This window comes from Hibiscus syriacus, unplaced genomic scaffold, assembly GCF_006381635.1.
Source record: "Hibiscus syriacus cultivar Baekdansim isolate YM2019G1 unplaced genomic scaffold, ASM638163v2 tig00117056_pilon, whole genome shotgun sequence".
Classification (NCBI taxonomy): domain Eukaryota; kingdom Viridiplantae; phylum Streptophyta; class Magnoliopsida; order Malvales; family Malvaceae; genus Hibiscus; species Hibiscus syriacus.
In genome coordinates, this window is record NW_024063539.1 from 7,415,758 (window position 1) to 7,425,877 (window position 10,120).

The 10,120-nt window shown below is 32.9% G+C and overlaps 2 pseudogenes; both read right to left on the reverse strand.

Moving 5' to 3' along the window:
- Positions 1 to 1,692: 1,692 nt before the first annotated feature.
- LOC120198271 lies at positions 1,693 to 2,371 on the reverse strand (annotated as a pseudogene).
- A 2,595-nt stretch (positions 2,372 to 4,966) lies between these two features.
- On the reverse strand, positions 4,967 to 9,905 carry LOC120198485 (annotated as a pseudogene).
- Between the last annotated feature and the right edge of the window lie 215 nt (positions 9,906 to 10,120).

The following is a 10,120-nucleotide window of genomic DNA, read 5'->3' on the forward strand; positions in this document are numbered from 1 at the left end:
ATTATATTATACATACATTTATATATATATATATATATTATTTTTTTATACTATTTATTTATTTTCATTATATTTTTAGTTTCTTTGCTCTTATTATTATTTTTCTTTTTTAAAAAAAACACTTTACCTTTTTTATTCTTTTTGTATATATATTTTATCTTCATTTATTTTATTTTATTCAATTTCATTTTTTTTGTTTCATCCAATTATTTTATGTTTATTATTATTGGTTTCATTTATTTCCTTGGTTTACTCTTTAGTTTTGTTACTTTCTTTTATTATTATTATTTTCTTTTAACATCTTATTTTTTTAAGGGTATTTCCGTAAACTCATTAAGGGTAAGTAACGCGGATCAAATTTTACCTTTTAATTTAACTTGCAATTTTCTTAATCAAAGACAACTGGAAATTACGTAGTACCGAAAGGGCGGTTCAAGGGTGCTAATCCTTCCTTGACCGTAACCGACTCCCGAACCCGACACATCTTTGGAAAGACGCAAACCAGGTAAGAAATAGGGTATCCGATCAACCCATTTGTTTTAAATAAATGATCGGTGGCTACTCCAATCCACATTTTTCAAGTCGAAGCCCAATTCCGGGGCCTAACCGACAGACGGTTGCGACAGAACTCAAAAAGGCTTGAACTAAAAAAAAAATTAGAAGCTCAATTGAAGCCTAAAATTCGAGCTTGATTGAAGTGAAAGAATAGTTCACTCAATGCTCACCAAAAGGCTCCATGATTTTGAATGCCAAATTACCTCTATTATTTATAGAAGTTAGTTGTGATGCTCTTCTATGTTTCTTAGCAATGTGGGATTGTTTTGTTCTCATATTTTTACTCTTTAGACTTTTGGGATGCTCTTCTATGTTTCTTAGCAATGTGGGATTGTTTTTTTTAAAAAAAATTAAACCAAACAATATCATTTTGTTATGATTTTTTTAGCCCCAAATTTATTTTTTAATTATAGTTATATAATTATATTTATTATTTAATATGTTTTACCTTAAATATTATGTTGTAGTTAATTTGAATCGTTTTGTTTCACTTGATTTTATGGTTTTTAATTTATATATGTTATGACTTGCTTTGAATATGACTTGTGATATAAAAATTATTTTTTATTAAATATTTTTGATATTTTTATTTAATTTTTTAAATAATTATGACGTCGTCTGGTTCTTCCGACCGGTTCGACCGGTTGAACCAGTGAACCGATAGCATGACCGGTTCGCTAATCGGCCCGGTTCTGAAAACCATGGCTACAAGAGCATATAAAGAATATGCTAAAAAGAGTATAAAATCATCCATCTTTTTTATACGAAAAAATAAAACTAATTAAATAAAGTAATATAATTTATACAAAACAAAAACACAAAATAGTATGGTAAAGTTTAGAGAAAGAGAGAAGGAAAATGAAAATGAAAAATTAACATTGAACGATTAGTTCGGTGTTAATATCGTTATCGATAATAAAAATAGAGAAAAAAGCAAAAAAGAAACGACTATAGTTTTTAAATTAATCATTTAATAAATATATATACTCATACGAAGAAATTAAGGGCAAGCATAGGGTTTAAGCTTTTCTAATTCATGAAGCTTTTATTTTTCTTATTTAACAATTTGGAGCAAATAACATAAAATTAACATTTAAATCAACACATATAACAAAATACACTTGATTCTATAACTCAAAATATACGTTCACGTTATATCTTATGCATGACTTCAAGGCAATCCTCCAAGCCCACCTCCAGTTCCACCGCCAAACCCACCACCAGCTCCCCCACCGAGTCCACCTACACCACCAAACCCACCACCACCACCTCCACCAGCTCCACCTCCAACTCCTGCACCACCTCCGAACCCGGCACCGCCACCTCCTCCAAGTCCACTACCTCCACCAAGCCCACCACCAGCACCAGCACCAGCACCCCCACCAAATCCTGCTCCACCACCTAAACCTCCTTCAGCTCCAGCGCCAGCTCCACCACCAAACCCTCCAGCTCCTCCTCCGCCTAATCCACCTCCGAATCTAGGCGGATGATGGAACAGGTTCTTCTGATCCTCAAACCCACCCGTAAGCTTCCTACTTCCTAGCACTAGTGGCACAAACAAGTACGGCACCAACAAACAAAACAAGAAAAACCCTAGACGTCATCATTGCCAACACTTCAAAAAAGAAGACGACTTTGATGAGAAGTGGGGGCTCCAACAAGGGTTTTTATAATGCGAAAAAGAGCAAAACTCCATGAAAGCTTAGAAAAATAATACAGTTGAGGCCTTAAATTGTGCTCATCTTCCTCATCTAAAAGCCGTGTTGGAAGATTTAATGCACCCAACTGTCACGTTTGACGAAAGAAGGAACTGTAACCACAAAAGGGAAGGACTCTTTAGTTCTTGACTTTGGAAGCCATTGGTTTTATGATTTTTGAACCCAAATTGCATGAATTTTTTTTCACGTATATTCTCGCAATTTGCATGGATTTTTGGTGTTGTTCGCATATCTGTCTTTAGGGTTTTTATTATTATTATTATTATTATTATTATTATTATTATTATTATTATTATTATTATTATATTATTATTGTTGTTGTTGTAAAGTATTGTTTCAATATCCATGAATTTTTTTGACTTTTTGAGCGTAACCATTAATGCCACTGGTTTGCTAGTAGTTGTGGATTTGCAAATTATTATAAGTAAGATTTTATGATAGTGAATGAATTTTTAATATTTTATGAGAAAATTAATTTATAAAATTTTAGAGGACGAAAATGGATTATCAAATAAAAACACAAAAAATATATTTAAAATATATGTTAAATTGAAAATTTCATGAGTGACTGTTGCACATGTCCCTTCAGTCCATCCCTGCATATTACTTTTGCTTTGTCCAGTTAATACGGTTGACTTTGAGTAAGATTGAGTTATTGACCCTCTATGGATGTTTATATTATTAGACAAAGTTCAAGTGACGGTCTCCCTTCAGTCCATCCCTACATATTACTATTGCTTTATCCAATCAATATATTGACTCTCTATACATGCTATATTATTAGACAAAGATCAAGGGTGACTGTTGTACTCGTCCCTTCAGTCCATCTTACATATTACTATGGCTTTATTCAATTAATATGATTGACTCTAAATAAGATTGAGTTATTAACCCTCTATGCATGCTTATATTACTAGACAAAGACCACAAAGGACACTGACGAAGTCAAAGCCCTCATCGAGATGCAATGTGCATATGCTGGGGCGGGGGGGGGGTGATTCACAAGGGTCTAATAATTCGAGATGGTTAAATAAAGATTTAATATTTTTAAATTTATTGTTGAATTTAATTATTTTAAACTTTAAATCCTAAACTCTAACATCTCAATTCTAAACCTTAAAATTTTAAATTTTAATTAAAACGAATAACATTAAAATAGATAAAATGATATAAACTAAAATTATGTATCATATAATTTTTAATATAAATATGAGATTTAAAATTTTAATTTAATTTTCTGAAACATAATGAAGGTTATATTCTACGAGAGCCGAATGGGACATGGCCCATAGATAGGTATAGATAATATAAAGTAGAGACAAAATATGGCCAATGCCTTGGAATCGACTTCCATGCGTGAATATTAAAAAACCTAAATCACAATCTAACCCAAACCCATCAAATTGTCTGTTTTGATTTTTCAATCTATTTTAGGCTACGTGAAATTTGGACAAAATATCCCACATTGTTATCTTCTTCTTCCCCCTAGAATCCGAGCAGTGATGGATCCAATAATTTAAAAATAAGGGTCTAAATTTTTTAATATTTTTTAATAATATTGATATGTAATTTTTTATTTTTTATTCTTTTAATACATTAAATTATATTTAATAATTTATTTAAAATAATGGATATGCGAACCTCTGCCCCTGAATCCAACCCATTTATGCTGAAGACCAAAGGTCTAAAATTTCAACTGCGAGTATCGCCAATGAGATGTCTCCACTGTTGTTCTTCGTTCCTTCCTTTGAATTCTCCTCTCAATAAACAGAAACTGAAAGTAAAATATCAGGTTCACCTTTTCAGCAGCGACTCAGCCCCGAACCTGGTTTTGCAAAATCAAAATGTTGATTCGAGGATAAATGCTACCTCCAATCCTCTTTTTATTGCTACCAAAATCCCTACATCTCAATCTGATGACATTTCAGTCTTTCTCCAAACAAGGTCTAAGTTATTGTTTTTGTCAAATTCTGCTTTTCTGTAACTATACTATGCCCAATCTATGTGTTCAAAATTTATCTTTTTAATTTAAATTATGAATCAAAGCATACAAGATAAATTAATATTTTATTATTAATTAATGTATTATACAAATTATATATTTAATTCTACTTGTAAATTTAATCATTTTTAGTTACTTTATTTTAGTCATATTACATGCCTTTTAAAATTAAAACATCCACTTCATAGATATAAGAATTAACTATAAATTAATTAAACCGATTTCTTTAAATAAAGTCAACAGTTTGGATTTAAAATTGTAAATAAAATAAATTGAATAGAAAAATCATCTTTATAAATGCAAAATACTCTATCTCAATCTAAATTAATCGTTTAATAAATCAAATACATGGATGGTTATAAAAATAATATATTGTACTAATAAAAGAATTTGAATTTCTTTTTTACAATTCTCTCTTCAATTGTAAAGAATTTAACTTCCTTTTTTGGTTTTTTCATGGAAATGCAGTACATAGCTTCTGGTTGTTTACTTATAGGCTGATTTTATTGCACCTTATTTCATCTCCAAGTATTTCGAATTCGACAAGGTAGGTGAAGACCAGAACCCGAATGAAAATGACAGCCGAGGAAGATGAGGATGAAGATTACAGAAAATTCAAGCTCAAACAGAAAGCAAGAGTTTCTTGAAGAACTGACAATTTACGTTGCCCTTCCTAAGTTGTCATTTTTCACATATTGTTAAAGCAATGCACATTATTATTACCAGAAAAAGAAGCAAATTTAATGCCATTAGCTCATTTCACAATAATTTACAATTACCTGCAAAACTATTCTCTGCTAAGACCTATCGGAGAATGCTGAGGGGTGGTGGCAAAGAATGGTACGATCAAACCAATGTCCAGTCACTTTCATCCAAGGATGAAGGAGGTGAGAGATTTTTAGGGGATATCTTTGAAAATATAGATGATTTGCTATCAAAAAAGCTAGCAAATGATCGAGAAGGATTGTCAACAGAGTCCTTTCGGTCTTTCGGAGGGGATTTTCTATGCTGCTGTTTGTCCTTGCCACCAAAGTTGAGACTGAGTTTCTTAAATCGACGTTTTAGTTCACTAGAACCGTTTCCGTTTTCAATTGCTGGCGTTTCCTCTGCCTGCTTTATTGTCTTTATGACTTCTTCCGGAGTCACAACCATCTTTTCCACTGTTTCATACACCTATTGACATTGAACACGATCAGACCACAGAAAAACAAACTCTTATAAACCAACACCATCAAACATATGAAGAAACCAAAGATTCATTTCCCTCACTGGGGAATATCGAATGTGCCCGACACAGAGGAACTCCATCGTTTTACTTAGCATTTAATTTATCATGCGTTAATAAAAATATGATATTCAAGTTGCTTTGCACGACAGAAACTACCTGGCAAAGATCTTCCATTTTGTCATTCCAGACACTTTTCTGGCAAGTCGCAACAACGTAGTCTTTGCAGTCATAGAACAGCTTTGACAAGCTTTCATTACCCGAAAGTTTTTCCTCTGCTATTGTAAATCCCAAAGAAAGCTGAAAATTATAGAAATGAGACATTAGCATTATGAAGAATGACTAGTTGACTAATCATGTATTACTTAAAATTAAAAGAGAAATAAAGATATTATTGTCCGAAATCAGATCAAAACACTTACTAAAGAAACAAACAGTTGTTGAAAGAGCTCACAAGTGGGGATGTCCTCTAAGTAATTCAGAATTCCTTCCCTGCAGGAACCATAACCCATGCAATTATTGTAAAAACAATGCTTCAGCGATAGAAAAACCTAAGGGTTGAAACAGAAAGTGCTTTCTATCCAACTTACACTGCCAAATCCTCATCGAAGAGAGGTGTTTGTTTAATGGTTGGTAGCGGCTTGGCTGTATCCCACAGTTCACGCCACAGATTACCTAAAACGTATATAATTCAAATATCAGAATCAACCATAGAAATGTCCTAGCAAGTGACACTACCCGTAGGTTAAGAATGTCAAACAAATACTTTAAGAGGTAAAAACCCTCCACCTGGAAATTTTTCAGAATTCATTCTCCTAAAACGAGTTACATACGAACATTATACAAGTTCATGGAAATGTACAAATATTGTGAATAAAATGAATCAATGTTCACATGTCAAAAGTAACAACCGACCAAAAAGAAACTAAATTGCAGCAAACTTGATTAAGTAGTGGAGATTGGGATAAAGAGAAAAAACCTTCTTTTTTCATTCGGCAACTTAGTTGACCTCTTGTAACCGAAGAGTTAACCTCATTGCTCGGCTCAGCTTCAGTCCAATCAGGAGGAGAGATCCATCTAACAAAATCTTCTAAAATACAGCCAGGATTCGCAGCCTAAAAATGGTAAAGTAAATTTAGATTGGTAAAAAATAGATTGAAACAACATTCTGCATTCATATGTATCTACAACAGTAATAAGATAGAGCTGATTTCTTTATGCTTAAATATACCTTGAAAGCCTGCATGTCGGAGAGGAGTTGAGAACACCCAGCACCAACACTGACCATCAAAAGATAAATAAGGTAATGAGTAAGAAAATAACAAGAATGATGTAAATAGCCAACAAAGAAATATGACAGGAGAGAAATTGTGCAATTTTCACTCAAAAACTTTGATGTGTACATCAGAATATGGAAAAGATTTTAAAATAATAAAACAGACTCAACATGCATAACAGCATTAGATAGGTTGACCCTGAAAGATAACGTCAGTTTTAAATAAAACAGGATAACCTGAATAATATTATGATTCATAAACAAATCTTACGCAGTAAACTGATTAAAACAATGACCACTAGAAGAAGATAGTAATAATTCTATAGTTTGAAATCTATATAAAACGTACAAAAAAGGTGTTTGATCAATATGCTGACCTCCCTGTACGAAGCACCAACTCCTCTGTTTCCTTGATAAGGTCCTCTGTAAGCAATGGTCCTTCCTACAGTCATATATGACACAGTGAACCACAGGAATAGGTTCAAACAGTAAGCAATCTGTTAGCGGAACCAGCAACCAAACCTGAGTAATAGGTGAGTATATAGGTTCACCAGTTTCTAACATGGTCATATTTTCAGCCAGTTGATTAGCTCCCTGTCAAAGGACACATTCTCCGGTACTAATTCGTGCATATAATGCAGAGGTGGCAGCCACTTTGACTATAGCAACATCTGATTCTTCAACATTTGAACTAGTTTCCTCCATTTCAGAATCAAATGATTCATTGGCAATACTATGCCGTCTTTTTCTTGATATACAACAATTAATAACTTGTAATTGTTGAAATAAAAGACATGAATTTAGATCAGGAGTCTCATCCAAAGGAATGCCTGGCAGACGTCTACCTTCAAACCAAAATCTTCTTAACTGCATGATAAAAGGATTCCAAACACTTTTTATTAGATGAAGGATTTTAGTTTCTTTTCTATATATGTGTTGACCATTCATTTTAGTACAGATACTGCATAACCGACTTACTTCAGTAACAACCCTGCACCAAAAGAGGGCCCTTTTATGAAGGGTACTAAAGCTTCCAATGACTTCAGAAAGCTTAACAATGAAGCTATGTGGAGGAGCACCATGAATGTCTTTTGGTAAAGATATCATTGTTGTAGATGTGTTTGAATCAGAAACAAGATCCCTTTGGAGGATGTCCCCATCTGCAAATATCTTGCGGATGTTACAAAAAAATTGAAAGGCCATCATAAAAAAGGTGAAGATTAAAGAGAAACATATCTCCAAACAAAAGCAAATGTCCTATCAGTCGCATACAGAACCTGCCTGTATCAAACAGATAATGAATCAAAGCAAGCACTCTTGCATCATCACCAAAGCCAGACGCAAGTTTATCCTCTTTGTCTCGAAGAACTAATGACTTCACTGCAGAGAAGGTCAGGCCTGTCCTTTCTTTCACGGGTGAAGAATATCCAGATGATGCCAAAAGATCTTTCATAGATTTAAAATTACTTCCAGCCCTGGAACCAAAAGGCAAGCACAAAAAGATAAGAACACCATACACAAGCTGAATATGACAATTAAATAGATCACACGTTTGACCATTAAAATGATCTCAGAAGCAAGAAATACTTTGTATCAAAAGATTAAATAGTATGGCAAAGCAGTGTTAATGGTCCAGAAAGTAAATTCCAATAAAGGTAGCAATTTACAAATCAGCATATTTCATGAGGCATCGAATGAATTTCAATGTCAGCAATAGCAGAAAACAAACAACCGAAGTCAAGAATCGAAAGACTTACTCAACGGCTAAAGCTAATTGCTTGATAACAGAAGTTGGAGGAAAGTTATTGGTGTCCATGGTATTTAAAATGTCTACAGAGGGAATTGCTTCTAAAGCCTGTAGGACAACAATCTCATTAAGTAATCCCTTCATTTGAATTTTATTAGAACAGAAAATAGACATTTTAATTCTCATTACAGCAACTCTCACTTGCAGGTAAGCAAAAATAAATAGAATCATAAATGTACCTTTGATTCCGTATCGTTCTTTACTTTGAGAAAGTATAAGTTTTCATCATAGAATGCAACAGACGTTGTTGAATTTTCAACTTTCTCTGAATCTTCAACTCCTTTTCTCCCTAACCGTATATTCTTGAATCTTTCCTGCCATTCTTGCTTGGTTCCCAAATTTGCAGGCATCCACTTTGAATGTTTTACCTCATGAATACTCTGCTTCACGCCGCACAGATGTTAATGCTAAAACAAGTAAATATGTGTTGAAGAAGAATTTATTATTCTACATGAACTATCAGGGAAAACAAAAAGTGCAAATAAAACTCAACAAAATTCACCATACTAAGTACTCGGCAGAATGTTGAAGCCTAGTTTGATAGCTGGAAAAGTGCAGGGAAACTAAATAGCATACAAATTGCAAATCCTCCAATTCAATTCCAAGCAAACTAAGCTAAACTCTACGACTTTTTTACTCAAATAAGTCAAACATACCTCTAAACTTTACTTCATTTTCTCAGCAGCCAAAAACGGTTCCAAGAATCGTCTAAAGATAGAAATAACAATAACGAAAACAGTCTAATCCTACATTTTAGCTTAAAAAGAAAGCCACATTTCATTTCCAAAGTTCAACAAAAATTTACCTTAGAATCGTCTTCTCTCATCGGAGATTCATTTTTAAATTCATTCGGATATGATAATTCACAATCTTCACCAAACGAACAGCAACCAAACAAGATAAAAAAAAACTCCGTCACTAATATCTAATAACAATATCATAAAGACCGGAAAATGATAAAAGGAATCTAAAAATAGCAAAGCGAAAAAATAATAACAATAAAATTTTGCAATAGATATTTACAACAAAAAATATAGAGTTCAAATTTACCTAGATCGGATTTCAAATCAGTGAGAACTCTCTCCGCTTTGGAAGCTGCGGAGTGGAGAGCGATTCTTGCTCTGGAGACAAACGACGGAGCTTCCATTTCGTGAGCCGTCGGTGCGCACTTTACGATTAGGAGCGGTAAGAGGAAGAAGAGCGAAATATGGAGATAATTTGTTATAATGGAAATGGATCAAAACGGTGGATTCCTTTATATATATATATATATATTCAGATAGAGAAGGGAATTCCTTTGGCTGAAGAAGAAAGCCGAGTGGCAAATGTATTTAATTCTTTTAAAAATGAAAACTATTTAACAAATACTATATTTAAAAATTTTATTTTGTTTTCTGCACCTGAAGTTAGGTGATTTTTTTTTGTTTAAAGAAAATAGAAAATAAATAAATGAAACCTTTGACCAGTATATAAAAAATAACAATAAAAATATTTTTATCTAGACTTAAGTAATATTAATCACCAAATATATTAAAAT